General features: G+C 38.6%; 1 protein-coding gene across 1 annotated transcript in view; it reads left to right on the top strand.

Annotated features, from left to right (window-relative positions):
• Positions 1-25,213, top strand: part of ATP2B2 (ATPase plasma membrane Ca2+ transporting 2) — a 436,864-nt gene that overhangs the window by 77,689 nt on the left and 333,962 nt on the right. The window contains exon 2 of the mRNA XM_075159342.1: positions 4,464-4,541. The gene's annotated coding sequence lies outside the window, so the exon portion shown is untranslated. The remainder of the gene's footprint in view (positions 1-4,463; positions 4,542-25,213) is intronic.

Genomic DNA, 25,213 nt, shown 5'->3' on the forward strand with positions numbered 1-25,213 from the left:
GCAGTAGCGCTCTGCAGAAAACTGAAACTAATTCCCGTCCTTAAGGAATTCTCCAACACAGAGCTGAATGCTTTTGGGAGATACTAGAGTGTAAGTGAATGTTATCACTTTGTTGTATTTTATGGTACTTACACTAGTATTTATGATGGTACTACCATAATATTATGACATGTTGTCTCAATAGCTCTGAGAAGTAGGGGAATCCCTCCTGTCTACAAAGAGAAAATGAGTCATGCAGTAAGTTGAGAAATTCCTTGTGATCTATGGTAGATCTTGTGGAGCAGGATAGATAGTCATTACATAGTGTCTGAGGGTTGTGGGCCAGGACTACTGCAGCACTGAGGATATTTACAACAATATAAGCAACGCATTATGTGACTATGAATGCAGCCGTCCTATTTCTCATGTAATGTCTTAACCCATAAGCTAGTTTTATTTTCCATCAAAAAAAAAAAAATTATTTTATTGTTTAAAATTCTGAGTTGGCGAAAAGAAATATTCCAAACAGTATTCTTTTCCTGAGACAAAATCTGTACTTTTACATTTGGGATGAAGTAAGCAGAGGAAGAATGTCTGTTCCTAATGCATCTAAAAAGTTATTTAAGGTGGTTGGGGATTTTTGGTGTGTTGGTGGCTTTTTTTTTTTAATTACCAAAGTTTTATTAAATGACTAAAAGTAAAAATAGTTCTATTGTTACTCCTTTCATGGAAAAACATTCTAATTGTTTGAGTACCACCACCCTTCTTTATTTCTTCCTTATGGCAATACTGGGCACTGCTAGGCTTTGAGAAAGCAGGGCCAGGGAGGAAGAAAGCAGGGAGCCCAATTTGCTGGGGAATAAGCACTTACAATAGAATCTGTGTAAAAAGCCAGTTCATAACATTACTAAGAGTTCCCCCCTAGATCTTGCAGTCTGAAATTAAACCATCACATCTTCACTGTTTGCAGCTGTTGCTCAAATGCCAAAACATTCTCTAAAGGATGTTTTGTTGCAGGAAATGTGGGTTTCTGTCCATGAACAATTGATTTCTCAGAGTTTCAGTAAATATACTTTTCAGAGAGAAATTTCCATTTTTATAACTGTTTTCCTTGGTATTTTGGGGCACCTTAGTTTTGGAAGAAGGAAAAGTTGAGAGGTCTTTTAAGGATAGGAGCCCCTTTGTTGCAAAATTGCTGTGATGGTGTATCAGGGAGGAGCTTCTGGTTTGTGAACAGAATCTAGAACAGGTGTTGCAGCAGGTTACTAAACTCCTTAGCACAATCCATGGCCACTTGCTATGGTCTTTAAGTCTTGGCCATTTCAAAAGAACTGCATTTATATCAAAATACACTGAGTTGTTTGAAGGGAGGAATCAAATATTATTTTCATTATCCCCAGTCAGATTTGGAACCTAGAGCTTCTAGACATTGCATTAATGCATTTCAGATTATTACTGTTATATGTAAGTTTGTTCTCTGTTGTTCCACCATCATTATTGTATGTAAATTAGAGGGAAATTAGACCAAGAAATCTCTGTAAAATCCAATTTTCTATACGGGAAGATTTTCCTGAAAGGAAGCATTACTCGAACCTTTAAATGTAATACTCTAACAAATTACCTTGTGGAGTTTCAGGGACAGCATACATCAGTTTTCTTCTTCGTTAGTACAAATAACTAAATGCAATTGTATTTCTGGGTTTTTTTTTTTTGTTGCTTTGAGTTGTCTTATTGGAATGTCAATATTACGTATAAGATGAAAGTATACAGGCTAGTCTAACTCATGCTTTAATAAAATTATATTTGCTTGAAGTGGGAGATCCATTTAATCCCTACAGAGAGAGTCAGCATCTTTTTTTTGAAATGCATTACAGTTTTGTGTATCAACAGTAGCTTCCAGTTAAGGTTAGCAATTACATTGATACTAACTTCATGCTAGCCAGAATCAAGCCTAATCTTTCAAAATCCTTGTTCTACCAAACTGTTATGTGTCATCATGATTTATCTTCCACTTGACATCCCCTCCCTAATGAAAAAACTGTTAGAGATTGAAGTAAATAGTTTGGGATAGGGTGGATTATGTTTTTCTTCAAATAATTATTCACTCTCTTTGTTTCCCTGTACTCCTGGTTGGGTGATGCATTAGAGGAGGTTGAGGAGGAGCAGTGAGAACACATTTATTCTCTGTTTGGAGGTCATTCCATGAAGCTTGATTTATAGAAAATGCACAATATGGAAACACCCTGCTACCCTGAACTTAGAAAATAATCAGTCTTTAGAGACTGAATCAGTAGCTGAGCTATTTCCATGGCTGCGAGTCTGTTAAGCGATCGGTCACTAGTGACAGCTTGACAGCAATACCTACATTGATCACTCCTGCAAAAATGTTATCAATAGTATTAATGAAAGTAATTATTTTGTTTCTGAAATTACTTCATTTCCTGCATCAGCAAGGGATACTTACAGAAGTAATTTCTTTGCCGTTACACTTTCTCTAGGAGGATCTGGGGTGGGGAAATCTGAGCTTGTAATTTTTGTTTTAGAAATAACGTATTTTGATGTGGCTCTGTCATGTGGGCTTTGTGCAACATCAAAGCAAAAGAATCAGAGTACTTCTGTGCTGAGATGTCAGTAGGTCAGTGATAGTACATTTCTCTTAATCTTTTAATCACGAGGTAACTAAAAAAGAGAATCTACTGTTTTTATGACTCAGAATACTGAACAGTGTCACCTTTGTCAAGAGCATTAACTTGCAATACTGTCAGGCCGTTTAAAAGTTTTTGTATTAACAGTACTTTTTCTGTTCCGGGCTCTAGCACCCATTAACTTGCAGTTGTAGCTGTGAGTGTTCAGCATATCTGGCAGTTTCAGGTTGGATACAGAAAATGCACAGCACGTGATCAGCGAGCATGGGTGAAAAATTTTATTGGCTCCAGGTCATGTAAGAATTCTGCAATAGCTGCAGAGAAAGAATCCAGCTGGCCAGAATTGCATAACAAATTCATTCTTTTTATGATTTTGGTGGCAGGAATGGTGGAGACTTGTGACAAAACCATTTTTGGCTGAAAAATTTAAATTCATTGTTAACCCAAAGTGTTTGTGTAAATGAATCCTTTTGAAATTCTAATGAAGCAGACCATTGGAAACCGCTTGTTTCCTGCTAGCTCAGCTTTGGCTTGGCAGTTGTAGACAGAGCTTCTATGACGATTGCTGTGATCCACAGACCCAGGAGGCCTGTGGTCCTTCCTTCTGGGATTTTAGAACAGGGCCAGGGCTCCCTGTTTCACAACAGGACCTCACAAAGTCTGGGCTCTTGGCTCCTCTGGTTTTGCCCTGGCATGCTCAGTGCTTGCAGAAAGCCAGGTGTGTCCAGAAGCTCCACGAACTACTGCTGACTCTTAGAAATCAAGTCTTGATTGTCATATTTTTCAAAAGTTATTTTGATTTCTTCTTTTGTGGGAAGTTCTGCGATACCTGTCTTCTGTTTTTCAGAATTTCTTGCTAAATAGAATTCTCTGTTCCTATTTCTACAAATCCTGTCATGAATGAGGCAGGGAGCCCACAGGTGCTCCACAACACTCTTACTCTCAGAGCTGACTTAGCTGAATTTTAAGTAGCACAAAAATCTAAAATAACCTATTATTCAGTTACATGCGTGGCTTTGTTTGGGGTGAAGGATGGGTGGAGCAAGAGTGAGGCTACTGGGGCCGGCCACTCTGGTGAGTGACATGAAGTGCTCGTGTGTTAAACGGGTCGGTGTCAGCGGGCAGGTGACAACTCCGTTCTTGGCAGTGAATCACAGTGACGTTACCTTAGTATTTGCAGACTGCATGACTTAAGTGTATAAAAGCAGCATTAATCCCAGTTATCCTAAATTAATTATTTTGCAAGTGGTTTAACTTCATGAATAGATTCTAAAGCCATAGTTTAGTATGATCTTACGGACTAGAGTTGTTAGGTGCCTAGCAAACAAGATTTTGCCAATTTGTTTCAGAGAAAGTAAACCCATTTGTATCTGTGCAGAGACACACTTTTATCCTACAGTGACATGTTTCTGTAATTTTTTTTGTATGCGTAAGCTATCCAAACACTCACCTGCATAGGGCGTCCAGCACCTTCTGCTATTTTAACTTCATTTTGCATCGGACTCAATGTAGCAGAGTAAGCTTCGCTGCTCTGAATATTTTATGTTGTCACTGGGAGAGTCCCAGCTGGAAAGTGCTTATTTAATGGTTTTCCTTTAGACTTTTTTTAATGAAGAGACAGACAAGGGTGAAAGTGTCCTTCTTTGACTAATGCAAGCAGCTGACAAAAATGATAGCTTTTATGAAAAGTTTTATAGTTATATGAACATTTTGAAGTTTCTAGACATTTCAGTACTTTAGACATTAAGACTTTTGGGGTTTTTTTACCATGTGAAGTAATATTTTTACCTAGTGAGTAGCTTCATTTACATGAAAATATTTCAATCTTGTTTCATTCAGGTTTTTACATACGGAAACAGGCGCACAAACGCACAACAGCGCAGGAACCAAATACGTATGCCTGGCTGTAGAATTCAGGTAGCGAAACTTTATCTCAAATGCGATTATTGTTGATTTGAATAGAAATTGCAAAGCATACCGAAGTATGAAGAGGTAAAGAGAGTTTAATATGTAGGCTTTAATTGCTTCTTAAATTACGTAGTGTCATCAGTCTATTACTTTCCTTCATATTACATATTCCAGAGGTTATAATTTTGTTTGTGACTGTGTTTTCTTTCAGTCTTTGTTGTTTGGGTTTTTTAATTTTATTTTGGCAAATTAGAGTTTGGGTTGTTTTTATTTTATTTTGGCAAGTTAAGAGTTTACCGGTTTCTCCAAAGTGCCCATGAGAATGCTCGAATATTAGACCTAGTTACGCATTTTGAAAAAGAGCACAGAGTGTGACAAAAGTAAAAGTGTCCTGACCATACTTCATTGATGCTTAGTCTGGAAATACCTTTCCTGGTGAATTAGTCTTTTTGTTGCTTTTGTTTGGGTTGAAGGTTTTTTTTGTTGTTGTTGTTTAAAAGCTTTTCTGACTTCTGTTAAGTGAGTTTGAGAAGAGTTTTAAAAAATTAATTGATCTATTTTATAAAGAAAGGAATATGTCTTTTCTCTAAATGACTATGGACCTATTTTGTCCATCTAGCAATTCCACATCAGTTTTCGTTTCCACCTGTAGAACTGAAAGTGTTACACATCTGTACTACAGATGTAACATAGAGGTTTTAACCCAGGAAAAAAAAATCAGGCATTATAAATCTATGAAGAGTGCTCATAAAACAGGTAGTTCCTGTAGGAACTTTCGGTATATAGTCTCTGCTTTTACCTTGATAATGTAGAGTGTCTCTATACTTAGCAGGTAGGTCTGCAATTTCACAGATATGTGTAGTTTCCAAATGTCTTATAAAAAAGCAATAAGTATGTAATAAGTGGAAACATTAAGGGCTTTTTCCTTTGAATTTTATTACATTGTCTATATGATCTGATACCCTACATCAGTGGAACAGTTATGCTCATTTAGAAAAGTGGCTTTTTGTTGAGCGAACTCTTCTGAGTTTAATAATACTTCAAGGTATATCTGATCTGTAAAGTCAACCTCAGCCCTTATGCCCTATTTTTTTAAGTAGATCTCAAGGAACCTTGAGATGAAGTGAAAATGTTGAATGCTATTGGCTTTTTGTTGACGGTATAATAAAGTCTTCCTTTTTCTTTAGAACTACTTAACTTTTCTGCTTTACTGTTTGCATAGCATAATTGACTTAAAAAAACCAAACCAACAAAGCAAACCCACTGCTTTTTATGGCAAAATAACCTTCAGCAGAAGCCCAAACAGGAATTTGTTATTATTGCTGGGGAGAGTGGGCTCTGTTCTTCTGAAGGAGGCTTCTGTCAGACCCTTAAGGATAAAAGCTAAAAAACTTTGTTTCCATAGTACTTTTGTACTGTCCTATACCACTTTCTCTGTGGCATTACTAAACATTTACAGCCGTGTGGCTCCCTGTGCATAAATTGGAGACAACACATGGGTTTGCCCTGCTGAGGAGTTTTCCAGGTTGTGCAGTAGCTTCCAGGTCTGTCTCATGCTTCACCACCTCCTCTGCCTGCTGGAGCACCAGTCTCAGCTCTTGCTTCTGCAGATCATCTGCAAACCTTCTAAGCAGGTAGAAGCTTATTTGGAAGGAGGGGGGCTGTGTATGTGTGAAAAGCACAGCGTAACTTTTTAACGTGCCTCATTGAAACTAAAAAGTTAGTGAAGTCAGAAGGGCCTGTCTCACATTTGTTGTTCAATACCTTAGTCGCCATGGCAAAATTCAAACCGAAATCTTTTCAGACAGCCTAATTGCTTGGTGTCTGTGAACAGCTGAGATGGTTATCACTATATGTTGACAGCAGTTTAGCAGCTGAGATTTTGACTACTGAGAGATTTGGCTTACATTACTATGCCGTTTCATTCTACTTTTGAAGTCATTTATTTGAATTGTCACACAGGTATAGAGAGGCCAGGGACCACTTGGAATCAGCTCTGCAGGAAATGTCATTTAGCTCAGGTAAACCTTAAACTCCATGGCTTGGAGAAAACAGGGAACACCAGTTTTACTTTGCATGGAGGATGCAATGATCTAGTAATCTGTGAGGAGAGGAAGGCAACCGCTTTTCCCAGGCACTGGGAAAAATACGAAAACTGAAAGACTGTAAGTTCACTTTCCCCCTATGCCTTCGCTGTGACTGACCTGCTCTGAAGATTTCTCTGCTACAGCCATTTATTGCCTGGCATTCTTTCTCCCAGACATTGTCATGATAGTCCATGTGAATGGCAAAGGTCACCTATTTTATGAACTCATTTGGATTCAATTATTATAGAGGTAGGAACAGACATCATAGTATTCCTAATATAGAAACACTGGATCTTTTGCCTGTTGACACACGGGGGATGTGTTTTTGTGGACACATGACATTTTTGTGTTTTCAGGTTCTGTATTCCTTTGCTTGTCAGTGGCTACAGATGCTTCTCTGTAACTTGGGCTTGAACTTCTTAATTCAGTCTGATGATGTTTTAGGTGTTTAATATTGCACACCGATTGCCAAACTCGTTAGAATCAGAAATACTCTAAAGGATCTAGCAGTACTTTCCACTGTCATTTAACTGAAGGGGCTTACGGCCCTTGTCATTTGCTCCTTGTGAAGATGCCCCAGAAAAATACGTAACTTTCATTATGCAGGACCATGTAATTTCAAATTGCACCTTTTTTTTTTTTAAAGGTAAAAATCTGTAGAGCTCACTAGAATTACACAGCTTGTTAATTATTGAAACCATTCATTATTTCTAAGTTAGTTTACTGAAAGGGGCTAACTTTTACTACTTACTGTCTTCCTCTGTTTTGCAGAAAGAAATCTGTTAAAAGCTTCAAAAAAGGTTATAGTGCTATTACACTGTTTGTGAAACAGAGTATGGCTATGTTTTACTTGGTGCTGGATTACCATGCAGTTATATTGCTACAATTACACTGGTATCGTCTTGTGTTGCTTCCTTTTCCATATAAAAGACACAAGCAAGTAAAGGAGAATTCAGGTATGCACAATGCTGAAGCGCTTATATGTTAATTAATGTTTTATACGGTTTGTAAGTAAAAGACCTTAATTTAGATTTACTGTCTGTACAGTATAAGCTATATAAGGTATGTTGTTTTTTGGGGGGCAGGATGTTTTAAGTAAATTCATCTTTCTATATAATAGGGATTCCTCAAAGGTGAGGTCCTGCACTTTGCCACAAAATCACCTAATTGTTTTTCTCCGTTCTCTATCCAATTTACTATGGGGCAAGTTTCCATTAAAGAAAGCAGGTGTTCAGTTTGCATAGTCCATGTCACGTACATATTTTGTAATTTACTGCTAAAGTGTAAATTAGAACCAATCTGCAGGTTACTTTGCCTTGGGAACTGGGCTCAGACTGTTAGATTTGCTTCATCTCATCGGTCAAATACCCTGGTGGGCAATCATATAATTTATTTAGGATGCGTTTTAACTAGCTACCCAGATATGAAAAGCTTTATATGCCATCATCGTCTTGAGCCGTGTGGCTCTTTGAAGGATTATCTTTAGTAAGCCTACCCAGATGAAGTCTAGCCAGGTAAGTTGATATGTATTGTCAGCTAGATCTAAACAATGGAAATGATTAAAATCACACTAATAGGATAAAATATTGTTAGTAATGTCTGTTCCCTTTTATTTCTGGGTCAGATCACTTCTATGCTAACAGCAAATGAAAGACTGGTTTAAAACATAGTTTAGTTGTTGTTATTTCAGCAGTGCTAGAGGTTCGCTTGGCTTTTTATGCCTTAATGAAGTCAGCCTGCTTCCTAGCAGATAGGCACTAGGGCAGTGTTGGTTAGTGATGCCTCTGTGCTTTGTAGAGATACAGAAAATAGGTAATGGAAAAAGGTAAAAATAAGTATACTTAATTTTAGTAAGTCTGCACTACTACTATTAGAACAGAACGAAAGTAGTTTGAATGCAAATTGTTCCCTTACAAACTAGCTATCTGTCTCAGACTGGAATCTGACAGGAGGAAAGCCTAATCGATATATAAGCAAATCTGAACCAAAGAGTGAAATCCACAAAAATACCCTCCCCTAACAGTGTCGCTTCACTCCTGCTGTTATATCAATGCACTATTTCCTCAAAACACTGTGATTTTTATTAAGCCTAGAAGTATGTTTTAATATTTTCCTTCAAATATTAGGGGCTTGGTTGTTCCGTGCTAGTAATCCCATAGCATTTCCATTTAATTTTCCTAGCAGTTGTGTAACATGGCAGCCAAGGTATTCTTGTGACATTCATAAGAATTCAATAAGAGTTCAGATACGCTTTAGGGCACTGGGGTGTTTTTTTGGTTGGTTCCCCCCAGCTCTCTGAGTAAAGTGAGGTATTTTTTTCTTCACTACATTTTCCGTGATTTTTGGAAGAGAAGAAACATCACAGCACTGTACTTGGTTTCTCAGTGGGAGGCACTATTTGAAAAAAATGAAATAGGTTACAGCAATGACAGTTATCTTATTCATGGATGAGAAGCCGTTCTTCCACAGAGATCACTCCTATCTATGTAGAAAATCATGTAGGGGCTTTGTAATGTTCAGCACAGCATATCTTCATCCAACAAGTGAGGTATTTCTTCCTGCTGTCAAATTATTTTGGCTTGAGCGTAGCTGATCAAACTTCACTGGGACTACAGCTGTGTGACAGTTGCTGTAGTTAAATGTATGTTGCTCGCAGAAAGGAAGCTTCTGTCAAACTTGGAAGAGAAAAGATTCTGGCAGTAACAGTACCGTACAGTTCAGGAATGATGATGCTGGAGTAACAGAAGGGTAATTTTCAAAAATTTCATTTTTGAAATTTGGCCTCTATCACCAGGAAGAGTGTGAAGGGAAAAATTTTCTTTCCACCCACCAAGTGTGGCATCATGGTAGCACAGAGTTTGTCAGCACAGCAACAAAATGTTCATGTAATCCTACTGGAACTATTGTTGTTGTCATGTCAAGAAAGGCCAATAACTTGCGACATAGCCTTAGAAAGCCATTACAGGATGGTAGTAATGAAGTCATCCAAAGCAGATGTTTGTGTATATATGCTTGCATTTTTGTTTTAGTTAACCGGTTCATTAAAGTAAGAGATAAATAAAAGTAGTCATCCCATCGGTAAGTTAAAAATAAATTTTTAAACTGGGTTTTTTTTGTGTTCCTATTATAATTTTTTGTTGGCAGTGTGGTAGGTTATGGTATGAATTAATGTGTTCTAGAAGGCAAGGTTTCTAATTAGAGTCACTAAAGTTGTTTTTTTTTGTTTTGTTTTGTTTTTATATTTGCTTTAGCTGATACTAATTCTTTCAGGGCCATTAATGTGTTTAAGGCAAAAACACGGATTATTTCGTCAACCACATATTTCTTGAGATCAATCATTGCGTCTCTGTTCTCTTGTCATAGATTTTGTTCTGCCCAGGTCTGGTTAGAGACTGGATAATACCGGTCATTGGATAATAAAGCCACTTCCACTGCCTTTAGCAAAATTCTCAACACTATAGGTGTTTATGACTTGAATTTCCTATTTCTCCTCCTGTTGAGTGTGCAACTTTTCAATCCTTTCCTTTCCCCCTTCCGCCGCCCCTTTTCTTCTTCTCTCCTTTATTCTTATTACTAGCATTTTGCCAGAGCATTGTCAGTGCTCCAGAAGATTCAGTTTGCTGGGATTGAGGTTACAGGTCAAATGTATGAATCAGATAGAATCATAGAATCAAGAAGGTTGGAAAAGACCTCTAAGATCATCCAGTCCAACCGTCAACCCAACACCACCATGCCCACTACACCATGTCCCTAAGCGCCTCATCTACACATCTTTTAAATACTTCCAGGGATGGTGACTCCACCACTTCCCTGGGCAGCCTGTTCCAAGGCCCGACCACTCTTTCAGTAAAGAAATTTTTCCTAATGTCCAATCTAAACCTCCCTTGGCGCAAATTGAGGCCATTTCCTCTTGTCCTATCGCTGGTTACTTGGGAGAAGAGACCAACCCCCACCTCGCTACAACCTCCCTTCAGGTAGTTGTAGAGCGCGATGAGGTCTCCCCTCAGCCTCCTCTTCTCCAGGCTAAACAACCCCAGTTCCCTCAGCGGGTCCCCATCAGACTTGTGCTCCAGGCCCTTCACCAGCTTCGTTGCCCTCCTCTGGACACGCTCCAGCACCTCGATGTCCTTCTTGTCGTGAGGGGCCCAGAACTGAACACAGGATTCGAGGTGCGGCCTCACCAGTGCCGAGTACAGGGGCACGATCACCTCCCTGCTCCTGCTGGCCACACTATTTCTGATACAGACCAGGATGCCATTGGCCTTCTTGGCCACCTGGGCACACTGCCGGCTCATGTTCAGCCGGCTGTCAACCAGCACCCCCAGGTCCTTTTCCTCTGGGCAGCTTTCCAGCCACTCTTCCCCAAGCCTGTAGCGTTGCCTGGGGTTGTTGTGGACGAAGTGCAGGACCCGGCACTTGGCCTTGTTGAACCTCATACATTGGCCTCAGCCCATTGATCCAGCCTGTCCAGGTCCCTCTGCAGAGCCTTCCTACCCTCAAGCAGATCAACACTCCCGCCCAGCTTGGTGTCGTCTGCGAACCTACTGAGGGAGCACCCGATCCCCTCATCCAGATCGTTGATAAAGATATTGAACAGATATTGATACTTAAAAGATATTGATAGATATTGATACTTAAAAGTAGGTGTGATATGCTCCAGGGTGATGCCTAGAGTATCCCACGAAGACGTGACAAGTCCGAGAGAGGCATTTTATGAGTGGAGGATCATTAGCTGTTGTTCTTTAACCATTGGACTGTCTCCTTGCTAGTTGTCTTCTACCCTGTAGTGCAGGTTTGTCGTCTTTTCTCACTAGGAACACCAGCGGGGATACGGTCTTACTTCAGGAGATCGTTCCAGACATCGTTTCATCTAAGCCTAGCTTCCTCTCTGTGCCCCAAGATGGTGCTATGATGACTATTAGCTGGAGGAAGGTGGAAAGGGGAAAAACTTTCCAGAACGGATTTTGCACAACTAGAGTGAAAGAGTCTGATAGAGAGTTCTTAATTCCCAATGTTTCATATCCTGTAATAATTGTTTCTTCCTTTGTATGCATTTTAAAGGGAAGAAGATGAGTGCTAAGTTAGTGGTAAAGGAAAAACTAGCAGTAGCTTGATGAAAAACTCCCAAACCACAGTTAAGTACTGATTATGATAGAAGCAGTTTAAATGAAGATTGAATCTGTTGTTTGGGGTGAATACGTATTGTCGTCACCAACAAAGAACCCAAAAGAGAAGACTCAAAAGAAGGAATACCAACACTGAATAGGTTCCAGTATTTTAAATCCAGCTGCCTATATCACAGCTACTCATTGATCAATACAGCAAGTATTGATCAATAATGCAGAGGTCCCAGCTTGTTTTTTCTCAGGTTTTATGCCAAATTAGCAAAGAACTATCTGGAAAGATGTTATTCTTGCTCCTCTTCTCCTTTTTTTTTCCTCGTCTCAATTCAATGAAAATTTTGACCAAAATGAAGATGTTGCCTACCCTGTAGGCTGTACCTGCAGCATGTTACTCTACAGCAACAACATGGCTCAGGTAGGAGGCTGGAAGCGTTTTTGGAAACAAATTACATCAATTCCCTCCCAGATTAATCCTGCATTGAAATAAACTAAACTGTGGTACTTAAACAATAATTCTGATGAAGTTAGAATTTTGGGTCATTTCCATAAGTTAAATATATTTAAAAGCATATACTTATTTAATTTGCATAATTAATACTTATACTAAATTCTTTTTTGAGCTCAAGTCTGTTGAATGTTAATGGAATTGCATTTACAGTGTGCTAAGTGAGATTAGAACTGGGTCCTGCATGTTTGCTTTGATACATTGTGGAGCAAAATTCTGTAGCAAAAGCCTTGGACTTCCATGTGTGTCAGTGTTGAAACCTTGCAGGAAAAATGCACTTTTTATACGCTAGCAAAAGCTTTATCTCTAGAGCTTGTAGTGTTGGTATGTTTGTGAAGTCAGACAAAAGGAGCTAGGTGCTACATATCATTAAGCCTTCTGGAAGAAAGTTTAATTGATACTGTATTAAAATCTTAGCGGCTAAAGCCCTTCAAGAAATGATGCTGGTCTAAAACATTTTCTGAATTATCTAAAGGCTTTGAGAAGTACTTAAGTTTTCCTTGTCTGTTGTAAGACCTAAGATGGGAAACTGGCTGTTAGCTTTTAAATAGTCATTGTATAGTATACTTCTACTGAGGCAGGGAAGTGTTTTATATTTTTACAAGATGATGTCTGGTGATTTTTAAAAAAAAAATTAAAGTGTTTTCTATAGCAATATTTTTTTTTTCTTCATTAGATGTCAAAAAGTGTCTCCCACTAAGGACAATTTTTGATATAATCTCTTAAATAATTCATGTGTCCGTCTGTTGGCACGTAAGTAACGCAGCCAACCAATTACAATGACAACAGAATTTTAAAATTATGTTAAATGGCTATCTTACCATTAGACCAAAATATTTACCCCTCTTTCCTCTGGAATATTTTATAAAATAAATAATAAACAATCTAAGTACTAAATGCATGTCACTGGTGGGCAAAGAAGTAAGTTTTACTTTGCTTATAAAATGTTGCTTTGTGATCTGCTGGTGTCCTTCAGAGATCTCTTGGGTAAAAAAGTTACTTAGTGAGACATGAAAGAATGTAAAATGGATGACAGCAGAAGAAACAGTTATACTTTCTGTTTGTAAAATATAGGTACGTTGGATTATACCCTCCATCAGGTGGATGGCATGTAAACATCATTGCAACAGTTCTCTGCATTGTCTTTTATGTATTAGCCTTGTTTAAATAAGAAGAATATCATTTATCTTTCAGAGTAGCACTTACACAAAGCTGTGGTGGCTACCGTAGGAGGGGGCGAAGGCAATAATGATGCCTTGCTCCTTTTAGATGATAAATTAATCTTAGGAGCATTCCCTCAGATGTGGAAGATTTTACAAGTTCTTTGTAAAAAGAAGTACCTCCTAACAGGAAGTTCTAAGATCTGAGAAGGAACTCCAGGTACACGCTTGTGTGTTTTCTTGGTGGATCCTGTTTCTAGTTGTATCCTGATTTATGCCCATAGGGAGTCAATGTCCCTAAACCAGGACTTTGGCTACTGCTGTGGGGGCCAGAGATACATAAATGAAGTAAGACATTGCTCAGGTTGTATGCTTAGCATAGTGGGCCTTTAGTTCCTTTTTGGATCCATCCTCCAGCTCTTTCTTTTCATAGCTTTAGTGGCTTTTCCCTTGGATGAATAGAGACTTTGAGGTCTAGAAGGAGAAGGGTTAACTTTCTGAGGAAATGTTACAGACACATGCCCTAATTATAGGTGCTATTATGAGAGTAAGGCTTAACTGTGATGAATTAGGTAATTCCCTCTCACACGAGAAGAGGAATGAATTCTTAATAGTTGAGAAGTGGAAGGCAACCTTATTTAACAGGCGGAGGGAAAACGGTCTCCTGAAAAGGCCCTGTTATAGACTCCCCTGGCTTGTCAAACTGTGTTTGCTGGAGATGGGAAGCACGTTTGGGTCTGATTGAGAAGCCTTTTATGAACTTAACTATATCTGAGAAAGTTGAACCACGACAGTTCATCTTACTTATGACTCTAGTTCTCTGACCTTTACTTACTTTTGAAGACAAATCATTATTGATCCATCAGAATGCTTTTTAGAAATTATTTTATGTACTTCTAATAAGGAACTTCTCACAAGTAGATATTTTGCATTGGTTTATAAACAGTTGCAGAGAACATGAACCTGCACAGTCTAGCCTACTCAAGTAGCAATGGAGAAGACTGTTGAAGGTCTGCTTGCAGGTGCTGGATGCAGGGAGAGATACTTACTGCCGTGTTTCTCCTCAGGAAAGTGATCTGCAAAGAGAAGTTGCCACCTTTGTAAATGTTTTGATGTATGTTGTTATTGGAATGGGCTATCGTGTTTGCCCTGGGAGGTAATACAGATGTGGTAGAAAAGCTGGAGGGGAAATGGCAGAAAAAGCTTTTAAAAGCTGATTGTGAGCCTTTTTTTTTTTTTGTATTACTTAGAGGGAGTGACAAGCAAGCCTTTTCTTTGTCATCATTTTTTAGGGAGAGATGAGTCTGGGGAGAATGGCGAGTAAGGGTAAGAGTCGGGAAAAATCTTTTACCTCTACTGGCTTTTGCAGTTCTCTTTTGCCTTACGGCTCTCTCTCCTAGCCCTTCAAAAATTCATGTTTATTTTTATCTCTATCTGGGACTCGCTATGCAAAGTAGAGCTGGTGTCTTCTGCCTAACGGGGCCTTGCTCTTGTATTCCTTCTTTTGGAAACTCCATAGCCTCTGTAGGAAATGCATCTTCTTTGTCTTGTGCATGGTTTGTACGTTTTTAGGTGCTGACACAGTATAATTAAAATTGAAGAAGAAAGTAGGGAAGGCATTTAGAAACAGTAATTACTGGTATGGCAGTAACAAAATTAGTGGGAAGTGAGTATGAAAAGAGAAATCGTCCGTCTGTGAACAGCTTTAGTAGATCTGTCCCTGCCTATGGGCTTAAAATGTTATATTTGATTTGCAGGACTACAGGTGTACCTGTAGCTGCCGCTAATGATAAAAATTCTCTTAATCTCAGTGAGAGAGTTAGCTGTCCTTTCCTTTTGAATATTCAATACTCATTAATTAATTGATCACACATTGATGCTGGTGCTTATTGTGCAAGTCCACAGCGTGGGTGGGTGCATTGCAAGAGGTGCGGGCCATGAAAGCGTCTGTGGAAGGTCTGCTTGTAGGCTACCAGAGAAATAGTCCTCTAGCTCTGGTGAATATGTATGAGCCTCACTGGCTTTTTTAGCCTTAAGCCTGCAGGGCTGTTAGAACGTTTTGGCAGAACCTGGTTTTCCAGGATCAAAGAAACATGAGCCAAAGCTTAGCTCTGCTCTAGATGCTGGTCCTGCAGGGTTGCGAAGGAAAACAAATAATACTCTCTTTGCTTTCAGGGTCTATAAACCTGTTTGTAGTAGACTAATTTCAAAACCAGTTGATAGTCAAGTAGTACAGGAGAATAAGTGAAGAGAGGTAGGGAGGTGGTGTTTTGCTTTTTGTTTGTTGTTGGTTTTTGGGTTTTTTAAATGGAAGATGATGTGTATTGTCTACTGGGTTTTCTTTCTTACTTTTTTTTTTACTTATGTTGAGCTGGTTTGATCTCTGCCAAGTGTGTTAAGATAAGCATCTGAAGCTAGTTACTGTGCTTAATAGTTTATCAAAGCTAGTACATAATAAATACCTTGAAACAAGTATTTGCTTTTAATAGAGATGCGTGTGAGTTGCAGAAAGATCTCATAATTCAGACTGCATATGGAGCACATATTTTGGTTTGATCTAATGCAAAGACTGGAGTCTGCTGTAAACTTTGGGTCCTGGTCCAGGCTTTGATCCTATTCTTCTAAGCTCAGGGTAATTTGGATGCTTTTTCCCCTCACTCTGATCCCTTGCCCTGATCATTCAGTTTTTAATGGTATCCCTTTGGACAATCAAATCTTCATAACTTAAAAATTACTATTCTGATTTCAAAAACCCTTTGAGACTGCAGTCCCATCATTGAAGGTTGTTATGAACAGTCCCACACAAGTGCAGTTCAGACTTTTAAAGAGGTCTCACTCGTTGAGTCATTCGCTGCAGCAAGACTTTACTTGAGAAAGATACAGAATTGCTGCATTGCTGCTCTATAAGCTCTCCTCCCTGCCTCAGACTAGGTTCTTTTTTCCTACCATACGTTAGAATATTGTAAGATCACTTTTGACCTACTGATTCAAATTTTGTCTTGCAGCTATTAACCTTCTTTCTTGTTATTTTACACATTTATTTATTTCTTAGTGAGGTTTTGTCTAGGGATGTGCTTTTCTTTTCAGTATTTTGGTGTTTTGACTATTTTGAAGGCATGCAAATTTTGAAAATTGTATCTTGTGACTATGGCAAACCCCAGCAGATAGTAGCAATGTTCATATCCATAATCAGTGTTTTCTTTTCTGACAAAAGTAATAAAAAAATGTTTTACTACTTTCACACTGAGCTTCTACCACCAGCAAAAGGGATGATGATACTGGAGGCAGTCTGATGTGTGGATTGTTTCTTTGGTGCAGATAGGCTGGTGTGTTTTGAAGGAGCCCAGCTTTCCAAGTTGCATTAGGGGCTAATGATTAAATGTATGTTTACATTTAAAAAAGCTTTATAAAGACAGAAGATAAACTGCTCTACCAAAACTATGTGCTTTGATTTTTGAGGTCTAACAGGCCCCGACTGCCACAAATCTCACACTGCAGAGTGAGTCAAACGCGTGTATCTTGGGAGCAGCTCGCCAAATAGGTTAGCAGCACTCTGGAAAACAAGCGTTGCTATGTACAAATAAATTCCAATTCAAATTCTGATTGTGCGAAGTCGATTTAAAGTGAACACTGAAAAGGTTTCAAAACCTGAGAAATACCTGATTGGCATAGCAAAATCCTGGGAGCTGCAGTTCTTCTTGCTTGTGTCTGCTGTTGGAACCTGAGCTGACATGAACTTTGTTTGCACTGAATGATCCAAAGGCAAATAATTGGGTTCTGACCCTGCAATGAGTTTTGCATGGGCTTATTACCATTTAAGACAGATGGGATATATTAGAGTTGCCATTTCTTGTTTCATTGTAGTAATAACTGGCAGCTTTTTTAATAGTTTATGTTCATGAAACACTGGAATTCTTACTACGCTTCAGTGAGATTTGCAAGCTGCCATTGAAACAAACAAAAACACGCAAATGTTTGTAAAGCTGAAAGAAGATTTTAACACTATTCAGTTTGGATTATTTAAGACATTTTGCCATTTCCCGTTCACTGTTCAGCTACTTTTCCCATAAGCTTGCCCTACTAATTTTTCTTTTGGGTGTGTGCAAACGACATAGGCTTTGCATGTGTTTGTGTGTGAGAGCAGGGAGTAGCTAAGCATTAGGGAAGCAACAGAGTGGTTTTATTGCTGGTTTGTTTTGCCTTTTTTTTTTTTTTTGGAAAGCTGTCTGTCCAGTGATATGTATAAATCTTAGTATTCCAATAGGAATTCTACCCTCAGACATGGCTCAGATTTCCAGTGGTCTCTTCTTCCCTTAGCCTTCTCCTCCACTACCTAATAAACTTCTCTTCCACAGTTCTTGCATTTAGTGGCAAGATTTGTCAATGTGCTGATTATCTGGCAACTCCTGTTATTGGCAATGGGACTTGTAAATTTGTTTGCTTCATTGTGGTGCTGAGCACTTCTGAGTATCTGGCTCACAGGGGTTGCGAGGCACACAGGAGAACTTGGCATCTCATCTGGACCTCCCCACTGGCACATCATCTCTTCTTTGTTCTGTGCTTTTGATTTAAACCTCTTTTCTGTGAAGTAAAGGTGTGGCAGGAACAATAACTTGAGTGAAACAGTTCATAAAACTGAAGGGTATGGACCTGTGTCCTACAGAATAATGAATTATTGACTCTGAGAACAGTTTGCTGCTCTGCGAATCACCTGCTTTGTCTTCACATGCAGTGTTAAAGTTTTGATGCCTTAACATGATAAATGCTGGTATTTCTGTTAGTTCCTTATCCCAAACCTGTATGTCTAGGAAAGTCAGACTATTCATTTCTATACCCTCTGTTAGTGGAACAGTTCCTGTCATAAATACCAGGTGTTGAGGAAGATGCTTCACACAGATGTGATGTATTGCTATTCGACTGAAAGACTTTCACATTCTGTTCACCTGTCATATCTCATATGTTAAGCTGGGGGTAAAAACCTGTTTTGTTTGGTTTTGTTATCTTATTTGTTTACATTGATTTAAAAATGCAACGTATAGTAATGAAAGATAAAATGCACCTTCAGATGCTACAGAAAAGCTGAGGAGGAGACCTTTATTATTACGTTGCACAAATTAGATACATGGAGTGTAATGGAGCAATTTCCACTTAAAAAAAAAAAGAAAAAGGAAGGAATCTTTTTTTCAGTTGTAAGGGAAAATATCTGTTTCATACAGACTGTTCCTTTGCAACAGGACCCTGATTATAGGATATAGCAATAAAATATGTATTTTCCATTTGGCGTCAGTGGGTATGGGTCACTTTAAAAATCCCTGAAAGCTTTTTATTTTGTTAGTTTAATAAAGGCAAGTGAATCAAAAGATGAAGGCCAAGGCTACTGTAAAGCTGGTTACTGATTTGGGATGGTCAATCTGAGACAGCTGAAAATGAACTTACTTAAAAAACCAAAATAACCTTCTTCTCCCCTGCCTCTCCAAAAATTGGCCTTTTTGTGCTGCCTGAAGTGGACAGTGAATCTCAAGTAGTGAGAGTAGTAAGTGAGAGTAGAGAGTGTAATAAGAGAAAATGTCCACTATTTAGATATAAGTACATAAAATGGGAGTACAGAAATTTTAAGTAAAATTAATGCATCTTTGCTTTGAAATGTGGAATATTTTGTTACGTATGACTCTGGTGGGAAATTTTGTATGCTCTTTTGGCCTGTGGAAATAAGACTATTGAAGAAGTATGCCTTTCTATGTCAGAATACCTGGGTCCTTGTTAACCGTTTGACTCCATAAACTCATGTTGGAGATTTATCTAGATACAAGAGCCATCTGTCCTCAGTAGGAAAGTAATCGAACTGTCTTAAATGTTTTGAGTATGATGGTTGAATGGACCATGCTTAGCTTGGATGGAAAGCTTTACGGCTTTTTATTTGCTGGAAGTAAATCCAGCCTTTTTCATAAGTATATATTTAGTGTGCCACTGGTAGCACTATAGATGTATCAAATAGTAAATATAATGTGCTATTCATATGAGAAATATTTGGGGGAATGTATTTATTTGAGTCTTTGGCACTTAACACAATATAGGGCATGCTGTTTGGAGGTAATCTTTTATTGTTGAGGGAAAATGTAATTATAAAAGTCTGCTAAGATTGAAAATACTACAAATTTTTTTGCTTTTTGCCATGGCAATTTGTACTTATGGTTTTCTTTTAAACAACTTGAGCAGTTTTGTGCTTTTCTGTTTTGTTTTTTTTTTAAAAAAAGTTATACCTCAAAACCAAACACAGATAAATCAAGCTGTTTATTTTAACTTATTCTTTCCTTTTTGTTTGAAAATGCTTTTTATTTTTTAAGACAAACTTTTGCCGAAGCTCAACTGTTGAAGTCGAAGTCTATTCTGTTCCTAAGAAGAAAAAAGGACAGCAATGGGAGAGAAGTGGGGAACATAAAAACCAAAACAGGCAAAAGCCGTTTCTGTGGTGCCTGCAGCCCAGCTGCTGAAGGCCTATGGCAAAGCACATGGCACATGGCCTCACAGCTGAACCTTGATCCCCCCGACCCTCCTCTTCTGGCTGAGGGCAAATCATGGTTCTTGAATGTTGTCTTTGTTCAGCCTGTCTGTGGAAGCAATGTTCACCAGCAGCGTGCTGCTCTTGGGCAGGTTTTCTTCTGCGAAACTGGTCATAGCTAAGTTTCGTGAATAGATGTTTCCTAGTGACCATACGTAAATTATAATGGAGTTACAGAAAAGTAACTTTTGGTGGAAGTAAAGAAAGGTTTTGCCTTGCTTTTCAGTCGTAGTTTCTAGTGGTGTTAGAGCTATTTGCTGCTTGAAAAAGCAGCTATTCAGATTTTTTTTGTAACCCTATTAGAAGCTGGAGAAATGGCTTTTGTGGTACTGTTGTAAATGTCTGAAGAGTCGTCTTCAGTTCAAGCAGTAAATAAAGCCAGATTGCAAAACAAAACATTGTTTATGTTGCTTGTGTTGCACATTGTGTGTGCTAGCAGTACCTCTGAGTAGAGCTTTTTTCATGGCTCATTAATTGAAGAAATGGTGACAGCAATGGGTAAAGGCTTTGAATTGTTATCTGGAGGGATCCATATGGGGAAGCCTGGAATAATAATGATGCCAGTACCTGTAAGTAATAGGCAATACCTAGTAATACCAACATTTGCAGTGTTTGTATTGGTTCCAGTCTGTTTTGTGGACAACTGCTGGTTACAGTTTTTTTTTTACTTGCTGAAAGCCTGATGCATTTCTACCTTTGCAAACAGTTACTGAAAAGTAGTGCTAATGTTTTGCCAACTTTTATTTGTTGGCCCACTTCTCCTTGTTGAAAGGAATAGTAATCATGATTTAAATTGCTTTCCAGCTTCATTAGTTTGGCATGTGGGTGCTCTTTGTGTAAAGTTAAATATTTGGCATCAACTGGAATTTACATAATCCTGATGCATTTTCATCATATAATCATCCCTGATGTGGTAAATGTTTCTGAGCATTCTGTGCAGGACTTTGTAAGATTCTCATGTGCTTGGCTTGGCCACATTTGTGCATGCTGAAGCCAGTGAGGATCTAGGTGTTGATGATCTCAAGGGAGGGTCAAAAATCTCACAAAAATTTAATACATCACTTACAATTAATTACATCACACCTCACACAATTTAATACATCTGCATTTATGCTGTGAATGACACATTTTACAAAAAAGTTATTTAAAACCTCCAAAAGACTTTGAGTAGTATTTTTGCATGCATTTGCATTTAATATGTCTAATCTCTGGTACAACTGAAATCACGTTACATTTCCTTTAGTTGATGGCAGTGGTTTTATTCCCTTGGATCCCTCTTCCATTTTTTCTTGTCAAAAGGCACACTTTATCAGAAAAAGAGGATAAATAACTTTTAAAAGGTTATAACCTTTTATAGGTTATAACAGTGTTATAACCTTTAAAACAGCCTTATTTTATGTCTGGATTTCCTCAAGTATTTGTTCACATGCTTAGAAATGATGTTGAACAACCAATTTATTCTATGTACTCTAAACTAGTTTTGTTTCCCCTGCACAGAAACACAGTCAGTAAAAACAAAGATCTCTAATCCATAATAAGGGATCTTTTTTTTTAAACCTAGAAAATTTACAGAGGTTAGCAAAACGCCTTGTCACAGAAAATTTCAGCTGAAATGTGTTCTAATAGTTGTGAAAATACTGGTGACTAATGGGTATCTTCAGGTAGGTAGTTACTGGAAAACTAAGCTAGCGTGATCATCCTTTATGCTACTACCCTGGGGAGTAAACTCGATTTTTGCCTCTGTTTGGCTATCCTTTTGCAATATAGTAACTTCTAGCAGACTGCATTTTCTATTTGCACGTGCTCCTTGATCCTGCCCATAAAACTCCTACCGCTGAGGGGAAGCAGGACAGTCGGCCTAGTTTTGGCCTCTCGGAACACGTGGGGAACGCGCCTCCTGAGACCGTAATGTGTTTTGAGGTCAAGGTAGACAGGAGATGGAATGGGAGACTTCGTAAAAGGCGCTGTAGCCTGCTCTGCTCCTGGATCCTATAGATAAGTGGGCTGGAAGCAACTTGCAACCAACGCTGTTGGTTGCAAAGTGCTTTCCGTGGCAGCTGACGGGTCCCCAGAGGGAGATCCTGCCGGCGCTGCGTTGCCGTAGGAAGAGGTGCGACGTCACGTCGCGGCCTGGCCAGGAGAAGCCAGTTTATCAAGGCAGAATTTTTCTGGATCTGTGTGTGGGTGGCTTCCTGCTGGAGCCTGAGAGCTGTCAGCGTTGCCTTTTTGTGACAATAGTGTGGGGGAAAGCTATGCAGGAGAAGTCTTGAAGAGCTAAGAAATGTTTTAAAATACTTACTGCTTTTCCCTCATGCTTCGCTGAAAGACTGCTTTTTTGCCGTTAATACGAGAGAGATTACAATCACTTTTAAAAAGCGTGTTTGGTGGTGTCGTCCAGTGAATTCTTTTAGGAAGAGCTTGCAGGGAATAGTCCTAGGCACGTCAAAGTACTGGTAGCAAAACAATATTCCTCCAATGCAGGAGTCCCAGGCTCCTTAAAATACTGGTAACAAAACAGTATTCTTCCAAACAGCTCATGTAAGTATTCTTTCAAAAGTCCAGCCACAGACCGTAAAAGGAATCGTTTAGGAATAGAGTTAACTGTCAACCACAAGAAAAATTTTCGCTGGCATCTCATCGTTACATTTTAATTGATAAAATGGCCTGTTGTCTGCTTTGTAATCAAAAGAATTGATCTTGAACCACTTCTATATGTGCCATGAAAATAATTTCTGTATTTTAGTTAATCAATGAAAAATTAATTGATTGCTGCTTTTGAGTCATAGGCATTAATAAACAGGCAAAGCATATAAAAAGCCAACAGATTAATTTACAGAGAAATCTGTGTCAGATGCTTCTTGCCATACATAATGGCTTAGTATGAGGGCGTAAAAAATGTTTGCAAATTGTCATTACAGTCCCATCATTATTCACATACTCCAAAGCTACCTTGGTGGTGGTTGTTGTTGAGAAAACTGCTGCTGTAAAGAAACTGTAAGAGTTGCAAGATCAGAGGAAGTATTCAGAAATACCTAATCTTCTGCAAATGTTTGTGTCTTTCTACAACAGCAAATACCACCTTATCAGGATTATAAGCCTGTTCCTTGTAAGAATTGTTACTTTAAATTAGACCAGAAATAATTTGAGAATAATTCTGCCTATGCTACTTTGGAACTTCATTAGGCAGTTTTCAGTCTGCCCTAACCAAAATTTCTTTTTTGGTGACATCAAGGCGGAAAAAAGAAGGGAAGGAGAGGAAAAAGGAAAGATGATGACATCTAAGTATTATGCTTCTAGTTGGGGATAGAGATGATTCATCAGGCTTATTTCCTTTTATCTGCACTGTTTTTCTGATCTGTATCAAGAAAACTCTGGAACTCTTTCTTTAGAAATAGAGAAAACAACAACAATAAACAACAAATGTTAAGGGAGGTGGTTAACTTCTAATAACTCCAGGAACTCTGATTGAGATTGTTGTTAAAGACAGACAGTTTGACAGCCTTTTTCTCTTCCTCATAGGCTTTACCTGTAATATTTGTTTACCTTCTTGATAAGTATATATCTGCTTATAAACTTCATACCAGAATTCTTGTTAATAATCTACTGAATGTGCTGCAGAAGCAATGCTTGTTCCCTTCGAAGAGGGGAAATTCTTTTTTCTCCTTGAACTAGAGGGGTCAAAATCAGCCAATGCACAATTGAAAGCTATATTGGAGCTGCATTTGTGTATGACAGTTACTATATTTATAACATGGAACAGAATGATAATACTCCTTTGGCCAGCAGAATGCATTATCTACAGATCACTGTGATGAAACTGGGATATATCTGTGTGTTTCATTTCTCCATCCTTTCATTTCTGAAGGAGTTCTAATATATCAGCAGTCGTTAATGTTCAGTGTTTCATGATGCCTCTGGACAGCAATGTAGTTGGTTCTGGTAGCCTATATTTCTTTTTTTTTCTTTTTTTTTTTACTTCTGTAAGAGTGGACTACAGTGGCAAGATACCTTGCAATAGTTCAAGTTGTAGCATGTGTAATTAATAACAATTTGCAATGAATAGTAATGTGTGTGGTTACTATAAGTGATGGGAAAACCAACTATGACAACTCCGTTGAACTTAGTTTAAGAAAATACTGGAAGGCATCTTTGTATAAATAATCTTTCTTGGAAATGTTGTCACCATACTTTTCTGGTGCTTCAGAAGACCTTAACAGAGAAAAATAAATTAATTTGCAGGTAAAATTTTGCCAGAAAAACAGTTTGACCACAGTTGTGTGAACAGGGAGGTGTAAATCCATTCTCAAATCTGGAATGTTTGGATGCACCTAATGGATGCTCAGATTACTTCCTAGGAACTCTTTTAATCACTCCTTAGCGATCCTAAACTTTTGGTCCAGGCAGGCATCTTAATTTGATGAATAAACCTACTGTGAAAATCCCCCATTATGTCTACAGTGCAAGTGGGATGCTGAGTAGAGGTAGCTGAGCTACCTCCAGAACCAGCAATAACACGATTTTGTTATCGCGTATAAATTACTCTGAAACAGCACTACAGAAGCGTGTCTGTGCTTTTACTAGGACTTGAGCTCAGATCTTCCCAGGGTGCTGCGCTATGCCCAGCAGACAGGCGCTTGTACCCTACCCTCAAACAATGTATATGAGTAAAATAAAAAGAAGGTGTGTTAAAGCAGTGTGTGAAATGCTGGGGGTGCTTCTAGTTCTCTAAATTCAAAGTAAGATGCTTACGGTTAGGATCGGTTTGCCTGGCAAACTGCTGTAATTTCCGTGAGAAGATCTCTTTCCTGTGAGAAGATCTTTAGCTAAGCTGCAGGTTATCCCTTGGTAGGCCTTGACTACGGATATGACCTTTATACAGCAGGATGCATGCTATACTAGCCAGCAGAACTAAATGAGAACAGAATTATAGCCCTTTTTCTTTTGAGGGGTGACTTAAAGCGTATGCACAGTTTTCTCTAGTGGTTGAAAGAGATTCTCTCAAATGAAGTTATTTTCCCGTGCACATCAGCTGAGAATCTTCCCAGTGATATTCAGGTAAAAAAAAAGCAGAAGGAAGCACAAAAAACAAAATTCTTGTTATCTTTTAATATTTGAAAAAGTAGTAGCGTGATAAAAATTCACTAATAGCATAGCCCATCCTATGATGCAGTCAGAATCACAGATGTCCTTGCGAACATCTGGTGTAACAGCAAGCACAGCAGTAGATTAAACCTATTTTCTTTGCAT

Source organism: Calonectris borealis, chromosome 10, assembly GCF_964195595.1.
Source record: "Calonectris borealis chromosome 10, bCalBor7.hap1.2, whole genome shotgun sequence".
NCBI lineage: Eukaryota > Metazoa > Chordata > Aves > Procellariiformes > Procellariidae > Calonectris > Calonectris borealis.